This window comes from Heloderma suspectum, chromosome 2, assembly GCF_057233095.1.
Source record: "Heloderma suspectum isolate Gila_16-S chromosome 2, 16-S_ref, whole genome shotgun sequence".
In the NCBI taxonomy this organism is placed as follows: Eukaryota; Metazoa; Chordata; class Lepidosauria; order Squamata; family Helodermatidae; genus Heloderma; species Heloderma suspectum.
Window position 1 is genome coordinate 376,984,829 of NC_139459.1, and position 20,384 is coordinate 377,005,212.

The window sequence follows — 20,384 nt, forward strand, 5'->3', positions numbered from 1 at the left end:
GGTGCATAATTATCGCAGGGCAGCCCAAGAAGAAATTGACTTCTAGAAGCCCATCGACTGAATCGTTTTGGAGAACTCTGTTTCCCATGATGGGCACTGCTGCCCGAATCAGGTCTGCTGTAATACGATTACAGGCTCTAATCAAAGTTTTGTCTAATGAAACTGCGGAGGGTTTCCAAGTAATCAATGAAGTAGTAAGTATGATGAAGCAAATGGTGTTGCAAAACAAGATGGCTCTGGATTACATCTTAGTTCAACAAGGAAGTATGTGTGGGCTAACTGAAAGAGAATGTTGTTTTTACATCCCTAATGAGTCAAATGCCATTGCTTTAGGGGCTATGTGTAAGTCAAAGAGGAGCCCATGAAACTCACAGAGGCCAAGAAAAAGGTTAATGGGGTTACATAGATCCCCCCCCCCAATAGAATGGATAAAAACTTTGCTGAGTTAAGTAATCATAGGATTGTTCTTTTTCTTTCTTTTGCATGTTTGTGTGCATCTTATGCTGTTCTTGAAGCTCTGTCCTAGAAAGACTAGTAAATCTATACAATCTGCACAAATAAGGTTAATGGCAATAAAAGAATTAGAAAAGAGCCAAGAAGGAGAAGCAGAAGTGCAAAAGCTAACAGGCGTAAAAATCTGAGGCTGGTGGCCAGAGCATCCTCTTCTGAGATGCTTGGCCAAAAGGACGGAATTGTGGAAGAAAATTCCAAGAGCTGGTAATCCGACTGATGCTTGCACTGTCCCTGCGTTGCACTAACCTTGCATGTAGCAAAGTGAAAGCAAAAAAAAGCATGCAGACTGAAAGTAAAAAGCAATGTCGGGCTGAAAGGAGAAAAAAAAAACATGCCCCAGGCTTCAATGCCACCTGAAAGGCCAGATAAAACCAGAACAACAAGAACTGCTTCTGACACTGACAACTAACATTGTTCTCCTACATGGCACTTACTAACAAATCAGAAGTATTATACAACTTGTCCTGCCCCTGTAGTCTTCTGTATCCAATCAGTATAAGCCATGACTGTGCCTCTTAAAACTTTTGTTTGAATTGTAAACGTGGAGAACCTCCTTACAAGATTTTTAGAGGAATCACCCCATACGTATGCTTCTGTTTCTTTCGTTTTCTGTGAATAAAGAGGTGAATGCTCAGAATAAGCTGTGACGTTTTCTTCCACAGTAGGTCCTGTTTCACTAACCTTTTAGAGTTCTTTGAGAGTGTCAATAAACAAGAGTACAGGGGTGATCACCACGGTAGACATTGCTTACTTGGACTTCCAAAAGGTTTTTGACAAAGTGTCTCACCCAAGACTCCTGAGTAAACTTAGCAGTCACGGAAAAAGAGGACAGGTCCCCTTATAGATCAGTAACTGGTTAAAGAACAACAACTGTACACCAGTTGCTAGGGAACATGGGTGCGAGCGTGCTGTTGCGCTGATGTCCTGCTTGTGGGTTCCTGCTCAACAGCTGGTTGGCCACTGTGTGAATGGAATGCTGGACTACATGGACCCTTGGCCAGATCCAGTGTGACTCTTTTTATGTTCTTTAAAGGTGATAACTGACAGTTTGATTTGAACTTGGATGCTTTGCATGAAAGAAGTCCTGGGTTCAATCCCAGCTAGTGTGAGGAAAGAATCCTGCCTGAATTGCTGGAGAGATACTGCCAATCATTGTTGACAATACTGGGTTAGATGGACAAATGGACTGACAAACTGACAAAGTACTTTTCAACTGTTTCCCCTGATCATAGGAAACATCATACAGTATTGGAGTGATGTGCTCCAGAGAATGGATTCCTGACACTGACCTGGTAGCAGCAATCTGCACCCATTTCAGTATAGAGACCCTCCTCAAAGGCAGCCCCACAGAGAGCATACTTCAGTAGCCAAACCTTAACCTTGGCAAGGGCTGTGTTGAAGTGTCAAAGAGCTCTGAGGAGGGAGGTTCTGTGAGGAATGCAGTGGATAACTAGGGGTATTTGCAGGAGAACCAAAATCCTTCTTTGGTGGGACCTAGAAGAGAAGCATTATTTTCCTCTCACAAGGAAGGGAAAAGGGATCCTCACTGAGGCCACGTGCCTCTATTCCTCCCTCATCTCTTCTTTGTACAGAGGGCCCCCTACCCTGGATCCAGCAGATCCCATTCCTCCTTGGAGGACCCCACGGTCACTTCCTCAAAGGACACTGTGAGCTGAAAGGAAAAAGAAAAAAAGAATGCATTCCTATCACACACACACACCACATCACCCCTGTCTACATGTTTATTGACACTCTCAAAGAACTCTGAAAGGTTAGTGAGACAGGACTTACCTTTGTGGAAGCCATGTTGATTCTTTTTTCAGAAGGGCTTGTCCTTCTATGTGCTTAATAATTTTATCTTTAATAATGCCTTCAACCTATTTACCCAGAACAGATGTTAAGCTAACTGCCCTGTAATTTCCCAGATCCCCCCTGGATCCCTTTTTAAAAATTGGTGTTACATTGGCCATCTTCCAGTCCTCTGGTATAGAGGCTGATCTTAGGGACATGTTGCCTGTTTTGGTTAGAAGATCAGCAATTTCATATCTGAGTTCTTTAAGAACTGTAGGATGGATACCATCTGGGCCCAGTAATTGATTTGCTTTCAATTTATCAATAAGGTTGAGAATGTCATCTTTTGTCACCACTGTTTACCTCAGTTCCTCACACTCCCTTCCTGAAAACATCTGTTCAGGCACAGGGATCTGTCCTATATCTCCTTCAGTGAAGACGGATGAAAAGAATTCATTCAGCTTCCCATTATCATCCAATGGCCTAACTGCCTCCCTAGCTGGTTTTTGCTTCTGATATATTTAAAGAATTCTGTATTGTTGGCTTTGATGTTTCCTTGCTTGGGCAAAACTTCCATTTTCTGAAGAAAGCTCTCTTTTTCTCTAATAGCTCCCTTAACACTGCTCGTTAACCATGCCGGCAAACTCTTGGACTTGGTGCCTAACAAATCTGACTCCTTTCTTCCTGCACCACCATCTCATCCATGCATGGACACTCCTCAGCTTTGCCTGTCTAGCTGGCCCTGCACATGGAACAGGTAGCATTTCAGAGAAATCCACCTTGGTGGCCCTGGATTCCAACCTCCTACCTAGCAACCTAAATTTGGCTTCCGGGACCTCACAACTACATTTTCCCACATCCTTGGTACCAACATGGACTACGACCACTGACTCTACCCCAGCACTATCTACTGGGCTATCTAGACGGCACGTGATAGCCGCAACCTTCGCACCAGGCAAGCAGTTCACTATGTGATCTACACACCCATCACAAACCCAACAGTCTATTTGTCTAATGATCAAATCTCCCACTACCACAAGGTAGTGAGAGGATATTTGCTCATCTTCCGAGGAACAGAAAGGATAATTTCCCTCTTCCTCAGAATGACACCCTCTTTCCCCAAGATCCGCATTCTCCGTGACAGCAGAGCAGCTGTCACCCTGCGAGTAGGACGCAGCTAATAGGACCATGAAGGTCTTATCTACCAACCTCTCTGTCTCTCTTAGCTTCTCCAGGTCAGCAACCTTGGTCTCAAGGGAACAAACTTGTTCCCTGAGAGCCTAGAGCTCATTACGTAAAGCACCCACCCCCGACTTCTGTCCAGCAGGTAGATAGTCATACATGTGGCGCTTAGCGCAATACACTGGATAGTTCCCCCCTGCTGGCTTTCTGCCTTCATGACTGGTTTTTTATTTGGGTGTGATTTTCCCGGAAATCATAGTTGTTTACTACAAGAAGGTGGGGAAATTATTTAAAGTTATTTATTTACAGTTACTTACTGTGAGTACGGCATAGGGAGCAAAGAGCGGACTGCCCTGCTGCTAAACCTGCACAGTTGCTTAACTCACTTGTTTGCTGACGCTTTTTGTTCCTGGGGCGGAGACGCTTCGTCACTGGGGCTCCTCACGCTTGGACAGCTGGCTCCCTCGCAAGTGTGCCTCCTTATACAGACAGGCCCAACTGCTGCTACAGTGCAGGGCCTCATCTGAAAAGCAAGGGAGGCTGTGTGTGAGCTTCTGCAGCACTGGCGTTCAGCGGCTGACGATGTAGATCAGTTGATCCCCCAGGGAATGGTGATTCTTATTTAGGAAAGAGAACTATTTAACAATAGTGAATGGGAGACCTATTGGGGGGAGAAGGGGAGGCTGTGGCTTGCAAGGCCTGCACCCTTTTTCTGTGTTTTTAAAAACTTAAACGATATGCTGAACTTAAAAACCTGCTTTACTGAATGGACTGTTCTTTAAGGCCTAAAGCCTGAGCCTGAACTGAGCCCAAACGAAGCTAGCCAGCATTTTTTCCTGCTTTCAGCAGACTCCTGTTCTCCCTTCCCAAGCTTGGGGCTGGTTTAAAACACGCAGCTGAGGTTCTTTTCAACCTCTCAGGAGTCCCTGCCGTGAAAGGCTGCCAGGCCTCCAAGTTCATGCTGGATTCCCACCCCCCCTCGCGCCACATTCAGCTCTCTCTCGTAAGTTTGTAAGGGGCTATCCCTCTGAGATTTGGCTGGGCCCTTGCTTTGGCTTCAGCTCCTATCTCTCGAGTTTAAATGACTACCTGAGGCCCTTCAATAGATGGTCAAGTAATTGCACTCGCCTTTCCCTCGCACAGCTGCTTGACCCGCTTGGCTGCCGGCCTTTTGTCCCCGGGCTGAGACGCTTCGTCACTGGGGCTCCTCCTGGGCAGCCCTGACGTCTTGCTGCCACGGAGGCCAAAGAAGGGCAGCCGAGCCCCTTCGGCCCCGAACCGAGGAGGAAGCACTCGCGCTGCCCGTGCGCAGCTCCCCGCGCGCGCTCAGGGAACCGGGCGGCCAGGACTGCCGGCGCCGCCGTCCGCGGGCGAGTCAGGCGCGCCCCTGATGCCCTGCCGGAGCCCGTCCGCAAGGCGCCCCCATCCCTCCCCCCGCGAGGAAATGCCCCCCCACAAAGCAAGGCCACGTCCGCCGCCCCCCGCCTACCATCCGTGCCGCGGAGCCCTCCGTCCCCTCAGGCTCCCCCTCCAGGGAGCCTCGCCGGCGGATTTCCCTTCCGGAAGGCGGAGGGGGCACTTCCGAGTGCTCCCCCACTCCCCATCCGCGGAACTTCCTGCCTCTCTAGGAGCCAGAGCTCGGTTCGTCCAACCCTTGGAGGACATCTACCATGCACAGCATCCTGAAGTAGAACTCGCTTTCCTAGCATGCTTTACGTTGTAGCCATCATTTGTCTCTTCCTGGCAGTCACACACCTCTGCTCAGTTCATGGGACCAGCTACTCAAGTGTCAGGAAGCTGGGTACCCAATGTGGTAGGCCAAGGAGGATGCAGTGAGGTGGGTGCATGGTAGAACAGTGCACAAGGTACCAGAAAAGAGTATTTATTTAAAATATTTCTTGGCCGCCTTTCAAGGCAGAAGCCCTCCCAAGGCGGCTTACAATAAAATGCATAAATATATCATGAATATATTTTGAGCCCCTTTTCCCATTGTGACCGTGCGTCAGGATTAGCCTGGCTGCACCCTCCCTTGTTAGGACAACCCCCTCCAAAACCTCTCTTTCCTCCCCACTCTGGAGCTCACCCCCAAGTGTCTTTTTTTTTCTGAAGAGTTTTTGGGACTCCAATGGACTCAATCCCCACCTCTTTGACCTCTCCACACTCTGAAGCCCATTGCAAATCAGCCCGTAAATCGGTGCTGAGCCTCTGCTTAAGTCCAACTCAAGGATATGAAAGTCTTCCCCTGGTGTGGATCACAGCTTTGGCTGGCTAGATCCAGTTTTCAGTGTTTGTGTTCAAAAAGACGTAATGGACGTGAGGCATTTTAAAGAAAGCCATTTTAATTTAGGAAATGAGCCAAAAGATAGCAGCTAGGCTTAAAATGAGAACTAGCTTATGAAGGGGGAGGCAAGTCTCACCTTAAAACTGGCAACCATGAGCAACTGTTTGTGTGTGTTTCTCAGAAACTGTGAGAAACTGTGTTTCTCTCTGTGTCTAGTAGATTGGGAAAAAAGTGGGGGAGGCAGCAGGGAGGAAAGTGCAAGTGGGTCAGACTTTTTACCCACTATAGTCCATTCAGAAGCATCCCTCCATCGTCCATTACTTGCTTCAGGGTAGTCCGAGTGACCCGCTACGCAAAGTGGGAGTCCATTCATCACTGATGCAGCCCCTGAGCATCTTCGCAGTAGGACCGGCCTGGGCGGACTTAAGCTTTGCAGGTTCTAGGTATTGTTTGCTTGCTTTATACTCAAACCCTGAGGCCCACCAGCCAGTTGTTGTTCAGTCGTTAAGTCATGTCCGACTCTTCGTGACCCCATAGACCACAGCACGCCAGGCCTTCCTGTCCTGCGCTCTCTCCCGGAGTGTGCTCAAGTTCATATTCATTGCATCGGTGATGCTATCTAGCCATCTCATCCTCTGTCGTCCCCTTCTCCTTTTGCCTTCAATCTTTCCCAGCATCAGGGTCTTTTCCAGAGAGTTTTCTCTTCGCATTAGGTGGCCAAAGTATTTGAGCTTCAGCTTCAGTATCTGTCCTTCCAATGAGCACTCAGGGTGGATTTCCTTTAGGATGGACTGATTTGACCTCCTCGCAGTCCAGGGGACTCGTAAGAGTCTTCTCCAGCACCACAGTTCGAAAGCATCAATTCTTCGGCGGTCAGCCTTCCTTACAGTCCAGCTCTCACAGCCATACATTACTACTGGGAAAACCATAACTTTGATTAGATGGACCTTTGTCGACAAGGTGATGTCTCTGCTTCTTACTATGCTGTCTAGGTTTGCCATAGCTTTCCTCCCAAGGAGGAAGCGTCTTTTAATTTCATGTCTACAGTCAGCATCTGCGGTGAACTTGGAGCCCAAGAAAATAAAATCTGTCACTGCTTCCATTTCTTCCCCTTCCATATGCCAGGAAGTGATGGGGCCAGATGTCATGATCTGAGTTTTTTTAATGTTGAGTTTCAAACCAGCTTTTGCAGACTCCCCTTTCACCCTCAACAAGAGACTCTTTAGATCTGCTTCGCTTTCTGCCATTAGGGTGGCATCGTCTGCATATCTAAGGTTGTTGATAATTCTCCCAGCAATCTTAATTCTGACCTGTGATTCATCCAAGCCGGCATTTCTCATGATGTACTCTGCATATAAGCTAAATAAGCAGGGTGACAATATGCAGCCTTGTCATACTCCTTTCCCAATTTTGAACCAATTGGTTGTTCCATGTCTGGTTCTTACCGTTGCTTCTTGACCCTCATACAGGTTTCTCAGGAGACAGGTAAGGTGGTCTGGTATTCCCATCTCTTTCAGAAGTTGCCACAGTTTGTTGTGATCCACACAATCAAAGGCTTTAGCATAGTCAATGAAGCAGAAATAGACGTTTTTCTGGAATTCTCTTGCTTTCTCCATGATCCAGTGAATGTTGGCGATTTGATCTCCAGTTCCTCTGCCTCTTCCGAACCCCGCTTGTACTTCCGGTAGTTCTCGATTCACATACTGCTGAAGCCTAGCTTGTAGGATTTTGAGCATCACCTTGCTGGCATGTGAAATGAGCGCAATTGTGCGGTAGTTTGAACACTCTTTGGCATTGCCCTTCTTTGGAATTGGAATGTAAACTGACCGTTTCCAGCCTTGTGGCCACTGTTGAGTGTTCCAAATTTGTTGGCATATTGAGTGCAGCACTTTAACAGCATCATCTTTTAGGATTTTAAATAGCTCAGCTGGAAGACTGTCATCTCCGCTAGCTTTGTGGTTAGTAATGCTTCCTAAGGCCCACTTGACTTCACTCTCTAGGATGTCCGGCTCAGGTTCAGTGACCACACTATCATGGCTATCGGGGACCTTAAGATCTTTCCTGTATAGTTCTTCTGTGTATTCTTTCCACCTCTTCTTAATCTCATCTGCTTCTGTTAGGTCCCTGCCTTCTTTGTCCTTTATCATGCCTGTCTTTGCACAAAACGTTCCCTTGAGATCTCCGATTTTCTTGAAGAGATCTCGTTTTCCTCGATTTCTTTGCATTGTTCATTTAAGAAGGCCTTCTTGTCTCTCCTTGCTTTTTCTCTGGAACTCTGCATTCAGTTGGATATATCTTCCCCTTTCTCCCTTGCTTTTTGCTTCCCTTCTTTCCTCAGCTACTTGTAAAGCCTCATCAGACAGCCACTTTGCTTTCTTGCATTTCTTTTTCTTTGGGATAGATTGAGTTGCTGCCTCCTGAACAATGTTACGGACTTCCGTCCATAGTTCCTCAGGCACTCTGTCTATCAGGTCTAATCCCTTCAATCTGTTTGTCACCTCCACTGTATATTCATCAGGGATATGATTTAGGTCATACCTGAATGGTTTAGTGGTTTTCCCTACGTTCTTCAATTTCAGCTGAAATTTTGCAAGAAGCAGCTCATGATCTGAGCCACAGTCAGCTCCAGGTCTTGTTTTTACTGACTGTATAGAGCTTCTCCATCTTTGGCTGCAAAGGACATAATCAATCTGATTTCGATATTGACCATCTGGTGATGTCCATGTGTAGAGTCGCCTCTTGTGCTGTTGGAAAAGCGTGTTTGCTATGATCAGCGTGTTCTCTTGGCAAAACTCTATTAGTCCTTGTCCTGCTTCATTTTGTACACCAAGGCCATGCTTTCCTGTTATCCCAGTGATTTTTTGACTTCCTACTTTAGCATTCCAATCCCCTATGATGAAGAGGACATCTTTTTTTGGTGTTAGTTCGAGAAGGTGTGGTAGGTCTTCACAGAACCGATCAACCTCTGCTTCTTCGGCCTCAGCGGTTGGGGCACAGACTTGAATTACTGTGATGTTGAATGGTTTGCCTTGGATTCGTACTGAGATCATTCTATTGTTTTTGAGATTGTACCCCAGTACTGCTTTTCCCACCCTTTTGTTGACTATGAGTGCTACTCCATTTCTTCCACGGGATTGTTGCCCACAGTAGTAGATATAATGGTCACCGGAATTAAATTCTCCCATGCTTGTCCATTTGAGTTCGCTGATTCCCCAGATGTCGATGTTCAATCTTGCCATCTCATGTTTGACCACCTCCAGCTTACCTTGATTCATTGATCTGACATTCCAGGTTCCTAAACAATATTGTTCTTTACAGCATCGGACTTCCTTTCACCACCAGACACATCCACAGCTGAGTGTCCTTTCGGCTTTGGCCCACCTGCTTCACTCTTTCTGGTGCTACTTGGAAATTCCCTCTGCTCTTCCCCAGTAGTATATTGGACACCTTCCGACCTGAAGGGCTCATCTTCCGGCGTCATCTCTTTTAGCCTTGTGATACGTTCCATGGGGTTTTCTGGCCAGGAATACTGGAGTGGGTTGCCATTTCCTTCTCCAGTGGACCACATTTTGTCAGAACTCTCTGCCATGACCTGTCCATCTTGGGTGGCCCTGCACGGCATAGCTTATGGCTTCACTTTACAAGAAAATCTTTTGTGCAAAGACCCTGATGCTGGGAAAGACTGAAGGCAAAAGGAGAAGGGGACGGCAGAGGATGAGACAGCTAGATAGCATCACCGATGCAATGAATATGAACTTGAGCACACTACGGGAGAGGGCGCAGGACAGGAAGGCCTGGCGTGCTGTGGTCCATGGGGTCATGAAGAGTCGGACATGACTTAACGACTGAACAACAACAAAGGCCTAGTTACCTGCAGGAAGAGCTAGAAGCTAAAATATATTGGTATTTCTGGCTGGCTCCTTCTGCCCTGTCCACCACTGGAATGCAGCTCCCAAGGGCTTCTGTGGAATTAAATTTAAAGGTACATAGATTTGAGTGCATCAGTTTCATTGCAAGTGTATGAAATATACATATACGAAAACAGGGCTAAGAATTATCCATAGAACTATGCATTCGCAAGTGGCACCTATATAACCCCGGCTCCACTGTTGAAAGTGTGTCAGGTCCTCAGTCCATTGCATTACAGGAGGTGAGCATTTAAAAGGGCGCGGAGAATCCATTTGCATTGACCGTGCATTAAGTTATCTACCTGCTTCCTCGAAGTTAAGAGGACAAGTACATCAGTAAGTATTAAAAAGTGCTGCAATTCAAAGTTTATCTGTATAATAATATAAGAACATAAGAAGAGCCATGCTGGATCAGACCAAGAGTTCTTACGGTACTTAATTTTTGTGAACAACCCAGAGAGCTTCGGCTATTGGGCGGTATAGAAATGAAATAAATAATAGTCCAGGATTCTGTTCACACAGTAGCCAATCAGCTCCCCATGGGAAGCCCACAAACAGGAATGAGTGCAACAGCACCTTCCAACCCACGTTCCCCAGCAACTGGTGTACAGGCATACTGCCTCTGGTACTGGAGGTAGCATAGAGCCATCAGGACTAGTAGCCACTGACAGCCTTCTTCTCCAGGAATTTCTCTAATCACCTTTTAAAGCCATCCAAAGCCTCCTCCCCAAAAGAAGCAACTATTGGGCAATGCCAAGGCATATGGTTAAAAGAAGCATTAGCTGTGTGACACCTCCAGCGATTAGGCAACTTAGACAAATCCTTATTGAAAAGATGTTGCCGTGTCCAATGCACACAGAAGAATTTTGTCTAACTACAGCGGAACCTGAGATCCATAGTCGCTTCGGATACAGATGTAAAGTAGCCCTCCATTGATTGCCCCTCCCTATTCCATTCCTGGTTAAGACCCTGTGTATAAAATTTATTCACCAAGTATTTATTATTTTATTTTATTTACATTTATGTAATAGAATCATAGAATAGAAGGGTTGGAAGGGGCCTATAAGAGCATCAAGTCCAACCCCCTGTTCAATGCTGGAATCCGCTCCACATCTACACAGATTCCAGAGCAGTGAACAATAAAAGATAAAAAATAAGAATGTGCAAGAATAAAACCACATATTCAAAATAGTTATTTTTAAAATAACTATAACACCTGTGGCAAGCCAGTCAAGGAAGGCTTCCTGAATTCAAGATGTTTTCAGAAGGTGCTGGATAAAAAACAATGTTGATACCTGCCTGACCTCCAGAGGCAGGGAATTCCAGAAAGGGGGCCACCCCACTGAAGGGCCTTCTCTGGGTGGACTCCAATCCAGCCATAGGTCCATGTGGAACCACCAGGAGCATCCCCTCTGGTGACCTCAGTGATCAGGCAGGTTGATAGGGGAGGAGGCGCTGTCTCAGGTATCCTGCTCCCAAGTTGTTGAGGGCTTTATATACTAGTACCAAGGCTCACTAATAAATAAGCAGTCAGTGGATTTCCCTGAGCAACGGAGCTGCATGCTGAAAAGGGCCAGCTCCTGACAACAGCCGAGCCGCTGTGGTCTGCCCAAGCCTTAAGGGCAGCCCCACATAAAGTGCATTGTAGTGATCCAGCCTTGAGGTTGCTAGCACCTGTACCACTGTGGCCAAGCTGTCCCTGTCAAGAGAGGGGTGTAGCTGATGAACCAGCCAACGCTGGCAAAAAGTACTCCAAGGTACGATGGCCAAAAGAACCTCCAGTGACGGATCTGAGAGCACCCCCAGACTACACACCTGATCTTTCAACGGGAGTGGAATCCCATCCAAAATAGACGGTGAGCCCACCTCCCAGACCCAGGAGCCACTCACCCACAGGGCTTTTCTTGCCAGGATTCAGCTTCAGTTTATTGGCCCTCATCTAGCCCATGACTGAGTCTAGGCACTGATCCAGGACTTGTGCAGCCTCACCTGATTCAGAGCTGTGTATCGTCAGCACACTGACAGCACTGGGCTCCAAATCCCCTAATGATAAGTATTGCTAAACATGGATCATGCGTCGATATGAGTGATCAGCCTCAAGAAGTGCTCTGAAGCGGTAAATGCAGCTGGGCCAAACCTGGAGTCTAAGAAAGGTCGCAGTTGCAAGTATTGCCATTCAACCATAGCAGGCAAATCCTATTTGGCACACCAAGCCGAGAATGACAGAAAACCATCACCACCACTCACTAGTCGATCCAAGGAAAAAATCAACTTGTCCATCCTGTTCCATCACAAAAGACATCTTCATACCAATTTTTAAATTTGGGTTTCCCCACAGAGTCGATTTCTCATGACAAAATGGATCAAAACGTAACTGACGTGAGATTACGTGCTTCACCTCTCTAACACCGTAACTGTGGGAGGAACCCTCTGCGTTTGTGCCGAGAACCTAACGCCCTCCGTTTAGGGAGAGGATCCACGTTAGAAGATTCCAAAACGGACCAAGGTGGAAAAGCAGATCGAAGTGGAAAAGACCAAACTTGTGTACACATTAACAAAGAGACCTGATGATAGAAGCAGCAGCACCAAAAGGGATGAGAAAAAACAGCTGTAAGGCTGGAAACCAAAATCTCTCCTTTGGAAGAAGCAAGGGACAGGGAAAACTAAGAGTTTTCTAAAACTAAGAGTTTTTCCCTCAATAAAGGCCATTGTCGAAATGCCTTGGGAATTCAATTGGTACAGCTGTTCCTTTCTTTGATTTTGACCCTGATGATATGACCAATTCTGGAAAGCCAAGCCATCCTCTTTCCTTGGAAGCTGCATCCTTTCCAAGGATATTCGTGGAAGAAGGAACCCCACAAACTTTACGAAACAGAGCACTGAGTGTCAGGGTTAAACTGCGATTCTACTGCCAGTTTGGTGGAAGTTTGTCGAGGGAAGGGAGGGGCCGCCTTCTTCTCCTTTGTCTTGGGTTTGGCTTCCCCCCATGCATCTGCTGTTTCTCCAGGTGTCATGGAAAGCAGGGGAAGGGGTGGGGGGAAAACGCTTCTGTAAGTGGAAGGAAGGGGGGGATGTGACTTTTGCAAAATCCCCCTTTCTTCCACAGCCTGCAGTGTCACCTCCCACACTGTGCTAAAGGATCACCCAACACTTTACGGAACACTCAGGGGGTTCCAGGGGGCTGTAAAGGGAAGGCAGAATCTGTCAAAGTCAAGTCTCCCACTCTGCTAAATTATAAAACTTTCTGGTAACAGACAGAGTTGGAAATAAGAGGATAGCTAGACTGGTGGGGACGAGGGAGAGGGCCTTTTCTGTGGTGGCCCCCCCTCTGCAGAACTTCCTCCCTAGGGAACTCCGCCATGCCCCTTCTTTAATGAGCTTACGCCGTGCATTAAAAACGTGGTTGTTCAGGCAGGCATTTGGGGTGGGTTAGGGTAATTTTAGAAAACATTTTTATTGTAGAATTTTATTGTTTTAAACTGTTTTATTATATGCTGTACATCGCCCAGAGTGGCTGGGTGACCAGCCAGATGGGCGATTAATAAATTTAATAATAATAAAATAATCTATTTTTTACACATTGTTTGACAAAATTATGTCCTTAAAAGGAACCAGAGTATGGAAAAAGGGAATAATTAATCTAACCACCCACGGTTATTTAAAGCATTTGTACCGTGAGGCTTCTTTCATGTAAAGTAAGACATGAGCCCTGCCTCCAGCCCCTTTTATAATCCAGACACTTAAATAGCTGCTCCTGCCTCCCAACCGTAAATGGAGTCAAACAGCTCTAGGGAGCAGGAAACCAAGGAAAGTCTGGAGAACACCGAGAGCATATATTCTGGCTGACCCTGGTTTCGCAGTGGTATCTGAGGCTGCCTCATAAGTACACTGTTCCTCCTGAGTAGGCCCTTACAGATGTGTATTTCCTGGGCGAAAGGGTATTCTGGGAGTCGGTAGGCACTGCCACCATGGCTCCAAGTATCCCAGATGATACACTGCCCTTGGAGCTTTGGTGTGCCATGGGTGGAGGGAGGGGAATCTGGAATCACGGCTGGGCTCGTGACAGGGTTCAATGATTTGCTGGGAACCTCAGATGTGGCATCGGTGTCACAGGATCCCTCCTGTTGCCCCAGGTCTGCTGTGGGAGAGGGTTGTTCCAGAGCATCAGACTCCTCCTCCTCCGAAGAGGTGTGTGTGTGAGTTCCTTGATGGTACTGGAGGGCACCCCTCTGGCGGAATCTTTTTCCACACTTCAGGCATTCAAAAGGTTTCTCCCCTGGGTGAGTTCTTTGATGTGCAGTAAGGGTTCCCCTCTGACTGAAGCACTTTCCACACATCAAGCATTTAAATGGTTTTTCCCCTGCGTGAGTTCTTTGATGGTAAATGAGGTCCCTTTTTATGGAGAAGCTATTTCCACACCCTGAGCATTTAAATGGTTTCTGCCCTGTGTGAGTTCTTTGATGTGAAGAAAGGTTTTGCTTCCACCTGAAGCTCTTTCCAGACTCTAGGCATTTAAGCAGTTTCTTCTCTGTGTGAGTACTTTGATGTAACGTAAGAGACATTCTCCATCTGAAATTCTTTCCACATTCCAAGCATTTAAGTGGTTTACCCCTTGTGTGAGTTCTTTGGTGGTGATTAAGCGCAGAAGGGCAATTGAAGGGCAATTGAAGCCCTTCCCACACTTCAAGCATGGATATCCTTTTCCCGTGTGGTGAATAATTTTATGTGCTGTCAAGGCACCCTTCAGCCTGAAACTCTTTCCGCACTCCAGGCATTTAAATGGTTTCTCTTCTGTTTGAGTTGTCTGATGATTTATAAGGCTATTCCTCTGACTGAAGCTCTTTCCACACTGCGAACATTCCAGTGGTTCCTGTGTGTATTCTTTGATGTCTGGCAAGGTCGTGCTTGTTGCCGAAGCTATTCCCACACTCCAGACATTTAAATGTGTTGTCTTCTCTGTGAATTATTTGATGATGGGTAAGGCCATGCCGATAAATGAAGCTCTTTCCACACTCCAAGCATTTAAATGTTTTCTCCCCTGAGTGTATTCTTTGATGGATAGTAAGTGCCCCCTTCTGATTAAAGGCTTTTCCACACTCCAGAGAAATGGCTTCTCTCCTGTGTGAATTCTTCGATGTTTAGCAAGGTCATAATTGTCACTGAAGCTCTTTCCACACTCAGCATATTTAAATGGGTTGTCTTCTCTGTGAATCATCTGATGACGAGTAAGGCTACGACTGTCCATGAAGCTCTTTCCACACTGCAAACATTCAAATGGTTTCAGTTTCTCTCCTGTGTGAATTCTCTGATGTGTTGCAAGGCTCACCTTCCACTGGAAGCTCTTTCCACATTGCAAACATTCAAATGGTTTCTCCCCTCTGTGTATTCGTTGATGTGATTCAAGGGCACTCTTCCAGCTGAACCTTTTTCCACACTCCAGACATTTAAATGGCTTGTCTTCTCTGTGAATTATCTGATGACGAGTAAGGCCGTGCCGGTAAATGAAGGTCTTTCCACACTCCAAGCATTTAAATGGCTTCTCCACTGACACTGAGTGTATTCTTTGATGGATAGTAAGTGCCCCCTTCTGATTAAAGGCTTTTCCACACTCTAGAAAGATAAATGGCTTTTCAAAGTTCAGCAAGGTCATGCTTGTCATCGAAGCTCTTTCCACACTCCAGACATTTAAATGGCTTGTCTTCTCTGTGAATTATCTGATGACGAGTAAGGCTGTGCCTGGAAATAAAGCCCTTTCCACGTACAAGGCATTTATATTGTTTCTCTACCGCGTGGGTTTTACAATGATCATCCAAGGCTGATTTACAAGTGAACGTTTTTCCACACACAGGACATTTCTTCTCCCTCTTTTCTTTGGGTGTTTTTTGTTGTACCATAATTGCATGGAGGTCAGCATTCAGACATTTATTCTTCTCTTTATTCCTTTGGTTTTCCTCCAGCTTGTTCATCCCATTTTGATTCCCAACATTCTCTTCCATGTCTGGTCAGTCATCACTTTCCTCAGACACTTGATGTGTTCTTTTAATTTATTTTCTCCCACACATCTCTGCCTGAAAGACAAACAGAAACAGAACTTAAATGCAAAGAAGAAAGCCACTCACACATTAGGGAATTAATTTGATGGACTTAAAGAGAAAGGAACACCTCAGTTCTGTAAGCCTAATCCAACTTTATCTCCAAAAGTAAGATCAAAACCCACCACTCCAAAGAGGCGCTCTGCCCACTGAGGAGTAAATCAAAATACTTTCCAAGGCCACATTCATTTTAATTCTGTGCGGCTACTACAGCATCCGTACACTGAAATTCAGGAGAGTTTGCCCAATTCCTCCCAAGAAGAAACTTCTAGAACGAGGAAGAGGAGCAGCCTGCAGCTTTACAAGGCCATGACCTAGGCAAGCCAAGAGTTCCCAGACACTTTCATGATCCTCAGTACTGAGCCCTGAGCCAGGACTCTCCATCTGAACTGCTTTTTGCACTCTCTGATCCTATCCATGCACCCAATCCCACTGTGTCCCCCTCATCCTACCAAATATGGTAGCCAACGTCCTATCACTTGACTACTAGGAATATACTACCAGGAAGAAGTGTATTGCTACCAGGAAGAGACAAATGATGGCTATGGCGTGAAGGATGCTGGGAAGTTGAGCTTCTTCACTGCAGGAGTGTGGACTTTATAGTTAAATGTAACTGTACAATAAGGATGTTTTCTGAAGTCTGTACACTGCCTTGAGGGAGCCCTTTTGCCTTAGAGGCAAGTCATTTTAAATCAATACATATAATGATATGCAGATATTATGATAAGACAGGAGCCCAATTCTGGCAGACTTACACCACTGCTCACGCTAAACTGCATCCACGCATTTGGCTGCCTGGAATCGCTCAGAGATACATCTCATACCTTGAACACATAATGTCCCAGATTTGAACCCCACAATCTCCTGGGAACAGGATCTCCCCAGTGTAGCAGGGCCAGAAAACACCACTGCCTGAGATCATGGAGAACCTAGATGTAGCGGCCATTATGGAAACTGGTGGAATGGGGAGAACCGGGGGGATGCGGTCACCTCTGCATATAAACCCTACAGGAAGGAGAGGGAAGGGCGTCCTGGAGGAGGTGTTGCTGTGCATGTCAAAGACGGAATAGTCCTGAGCAGACTTGAAAATCTACAAGGGCCAGAGTCTTCCACAGAAGCGCTGTGGGTGAGAATACCAGGCTCCAAAACTAGTTAAGTTCTAGGAACATTAGCTCTGTGGTTTTAAATCTGTTATTGTTTCTTAAATCTCTGCACTGCTGCTAGGTTTTATTGTGGTTTGTACTTTTATATTGTAGTATTAAACTTTTACATTTTATATTGTATTTTATGATGGTTTTTTTGGTTTAATTGTTGTGAACCGCCCAGAGAGCTTCAGCTATTGGATGGTATAGAAATGTAATAAATACATAAATAAACATGCTACCATCCCCCAGACCAGAAGGCTCACGGTGATCTTGAAATGAAAATGAAATCAGGGAGGACTCCAGATGAGGAAGTGTTGTAACAACGGGTGTCTTCAATTACCCCCACATTGACTGGGTAAATGCATGGTCCGGACACATACCTTGAACACGTTAAATTCAAGGAGAACACAGAAGTTAAATTTCTGGATACCCTAAATGACTGTGCCCTGGAACAGGTGTGCAAGATGATCCATTGCGGTGCACAAGCCACCAGATAATGCAGCAGCCTCCTGCTGCCCTGATGAGCTGCCACGGTGTGCAACGATGGCGGCGGTGGCAGGATGGGACGAGAGCCCCATCCCACACTGGGCTCTCCCACACTGGTGGCGTTCAAGACGAGGCTGGAATCTGACTTGGATTCCTGCATTGAGCAGGGGGTTGGACTCGATGGCCTTGTAGGCCCCTTCCAACCCTACTATTCTATGATTCTATGAGCCGAGAGGGAAGCTCCAGGGCATTTCTCTCTCAGCTCCAGTCCTATCCTGCCTCTGCCGCAGCCACCGAGAGCAACTGCGCCAGTCCCTGCCAGGCACGAGAGAGGAAGCCAGTACCGGAGCAGCTGCCATCCTGCCGAAGGAGAGCGGAAAGGAGATTAACCCTCCCCACTCTCCTTCGGCAGAATGAAGCCAAGAAGAAAGCGCGTGTGATGACAGCTACGTCACCTATGGCAGCCATTAAGACCAAGTATCGAAATAAACCGAACTTAGAACCAGACCTTCGAATCGCAGCATCACAAAGTGTTAAACCAAGATTTTCAAACATAATGAAGCATATTCAATCACATTGCTCTGACTAAAGATTATTAATAACGATATTTTAGTGAGAGCAAAAAGGTTCTTTGTGCCATTAATAAATAAAATGTAAAAAAATTGAAATATTGTTCATTTCATCTTTAACTCATCGTTTTTAAATTTCTTTTTTTGTGCATGTCTTATATTGTACATAATATATTAGTACAGTAGTACATGTATATAATTTATAAATAAATATACATATATTGGGGATGCATGCTCAAGAAATTTTTACTGATATGGGTGCGCGATCAAAAATGTTTGGAGACCACTGGGTCATGGAATCAACCAGAAGGTGGGCAAACCTGAATTTAATCCTAAGTGGTGTCACCCAGGCCTTCGTACAAGATGTAAAGTAACAGTGTTACTTCCTTCCTGCGGGGGGAGGGGGGACCATATGCATGGGTCCACCCCCAGGAGATTGATGGAATCTAATGGATTTCTGAAAGCTCTTGGGGATTGTTCAGGAGAGAAAGCTGGTGATCCAGCCTCAGATGGTGGTGGGATAAGGAGCAGAGCCCCCCCCCGGCGATATCAACGGGTGTCCAGTATGTGAGAAGAGGGAGTCCTTCAGATAGCCTGGTCCCAAACAATTCAGGGGTTTAAAGGTGAAACTGACAGTTCGATTCGAGCTTGGATGCTTTGCATGAAGGAAGTCCCAGGTTCAATCCCTGGCATCTCCAGCTAGTGCTAACAAAGAATCCTGCCTGAAATGCTGGAGAGGCACTGCCAATCATTGTTGGCAATACTGGGTTGGCTGGACAAATGGCCTGACTCGGTATTTTTTAGACATTTCCTCTCATCATCGTAAATATCATGCAGTATTGGAGCGATGTGCTCTAGAGAGTGGATTCCTGACACCAATCTGGGAGCAGCAATCTGCACCCACTACAGTATACAAACCCTCCTCAAGGGCAGCCCCACAGAGGGCACACTGCAGCAGCCAAACCTGAACATTGGCAAGGGCTGTGGAACAGTGTCAAAGAGCTCTGAGGTTCTGTGAGGAATGCAGTGGATAACTAGAGGTATTTGCAGAAGAATGAAAGTTCCTCTTTGGTGGGACCTCGTACAGAAGCATGAATTATTTTCCCCTCACAAGGAAAGGAAAGGGGATCCTCACCGACAGGCCACACGCCGCTAATGTCCTTCAGATCTTCCTTGTACACAGAGCCCTTTACCCTGGATCCAGCACAGCCCACTCCTCCTCGGAGAAGCCCAGAGTCACCTCCTCAAAGAACACTGGAAGCTGAAAGGAAAAGAAAAAAAAAAGAATGCATTTCTTATGACACACACAGACAAACACAGGTAGCCGTGTTGTATTATTTATTTATTGCATAGATCTATATACAAGCGGGTTATCAAAGCGGCTTCCGGAAATGATAGAAACAGAAAAGGTAAGACTGAAAACATGGTAAATTAATGACTAGCCACCCATCCCCATGCCGGCTGGGGCACCCGGCAGGGAACGCCTGCATGAAGAGATGGTTCTTGAGCAGACCTCTAAAGGGCAAGACTGAAGGCACTGCCTCACGTCGGGGCGGCTGCGGCCACACTGAGCTTCCCAGCCAAGCATCCCCGAGGCGAACCGCAGCAGCCTGCGACGCCGCGGGACGTCCTCCCTGCGGACCGCAAGACCCAGGACTTCAGGCCCTCCTGAAAGAAAAATCCCCCTGCGCGTACACGGCCGAGGCGCGAAGAAACGGACCGTGCGGCGCGAATCCACGGGCCCGCGTGTTCCCGTGACGTACAGTCCGCTTCGTACCCCGACTCGAGCCTGGAGCAGCTGCGGCTGCCGGCTTGGGCGGACGTCGCGGGGGCAAACGCCGGCGTCTGACGCTCGCGGGCTCTCCCAGACGCCGGGGGGGGGCGCGCTTCGCCGCATGCCGCGTTGCTCGGAGCGCCGCGCGCGCTCCTCTCCCCTGCACGAGCGCCCGCGAGGGAGGGAGGGAGGCCGGCTGCGGGAGTCGCCGGCCCCGAAGGCCGCTGGCCGGGCGGGAGATGCCGGCCTCACGGGGCCGTCGTGCGTATCGCTCCGGGGGCGGCACCGGACGAGCCCCTGCGCCGCCTGGTGCCCCGCACGGCGCCCGGCTGCAGGGCGCCCCCAATGCCCCCAGGAAGTGCCCCCCACAAAGCAAGGCCATGCCCTGCGCCCCCTCCTACCTTCCGCGCCCCTGAGCCCCGCCGCCCCTCAGGCTCCCCCTCGTCCCTCGCCGGGGAGCCTCGCCGGGCGGATTTCGCTCCCCGAAGACAAAGGCGGGGGCACTTCCGAGCGTCCCCACTCCCCACCCGTGGAACTTCCTGCCGCTCTAGGAGCCAGAGCTCGGTTCACTTAACCCTCGGAAAACCGAGGGCCAGGAGCTGGGCGGCCTCTTTTCAAGCGGCCTCCATTCACAGAGTTCTGT

At 47.4% G+C, this 20,384-nt stretch overlaps 1 protein-coding gene and 1 pseudogene across 2 annotated transcripts in view; both read right to left on the minus strand.

Annotated features, from left to right (window-relative positions):
• The window catches only part of LOC146356273 (uncharacterized), a 57,311-nt gene extending 53,388 nt beyond the window's left edge, over positions 1 to 3,923 (minus strand). Inside the window, exon 1 of the mRNA XM_084831869.1 lies at positions 3,804 to 3,923. The gene's annotated coding sequence lies outside the window, so the exon portion shown is untranslated. The remainder of the gene's footprint in view (positions 1 to 3,803) is intronic.
• LOC146356275 (uncharacterized) lies at positions 1,457 to 20,231 on the minus strand (annotated as a pseudogene). Its single transcript, XR_014787285.1, has 4 exons — positions 20,143 to 20,231; positions 19,103 to 19,228; positions 4,976 to 15,743; positions 1,457 to 4,009 (listed from the first exon to the last, which is right to left on the minus strand). The product of XR_014787285.1 is annotated as an uncharacterized LOC146356275 (transcript).
• Between the last annotated feature and the right edge of the window lie 153 nt (positions 20,232 to 20,384).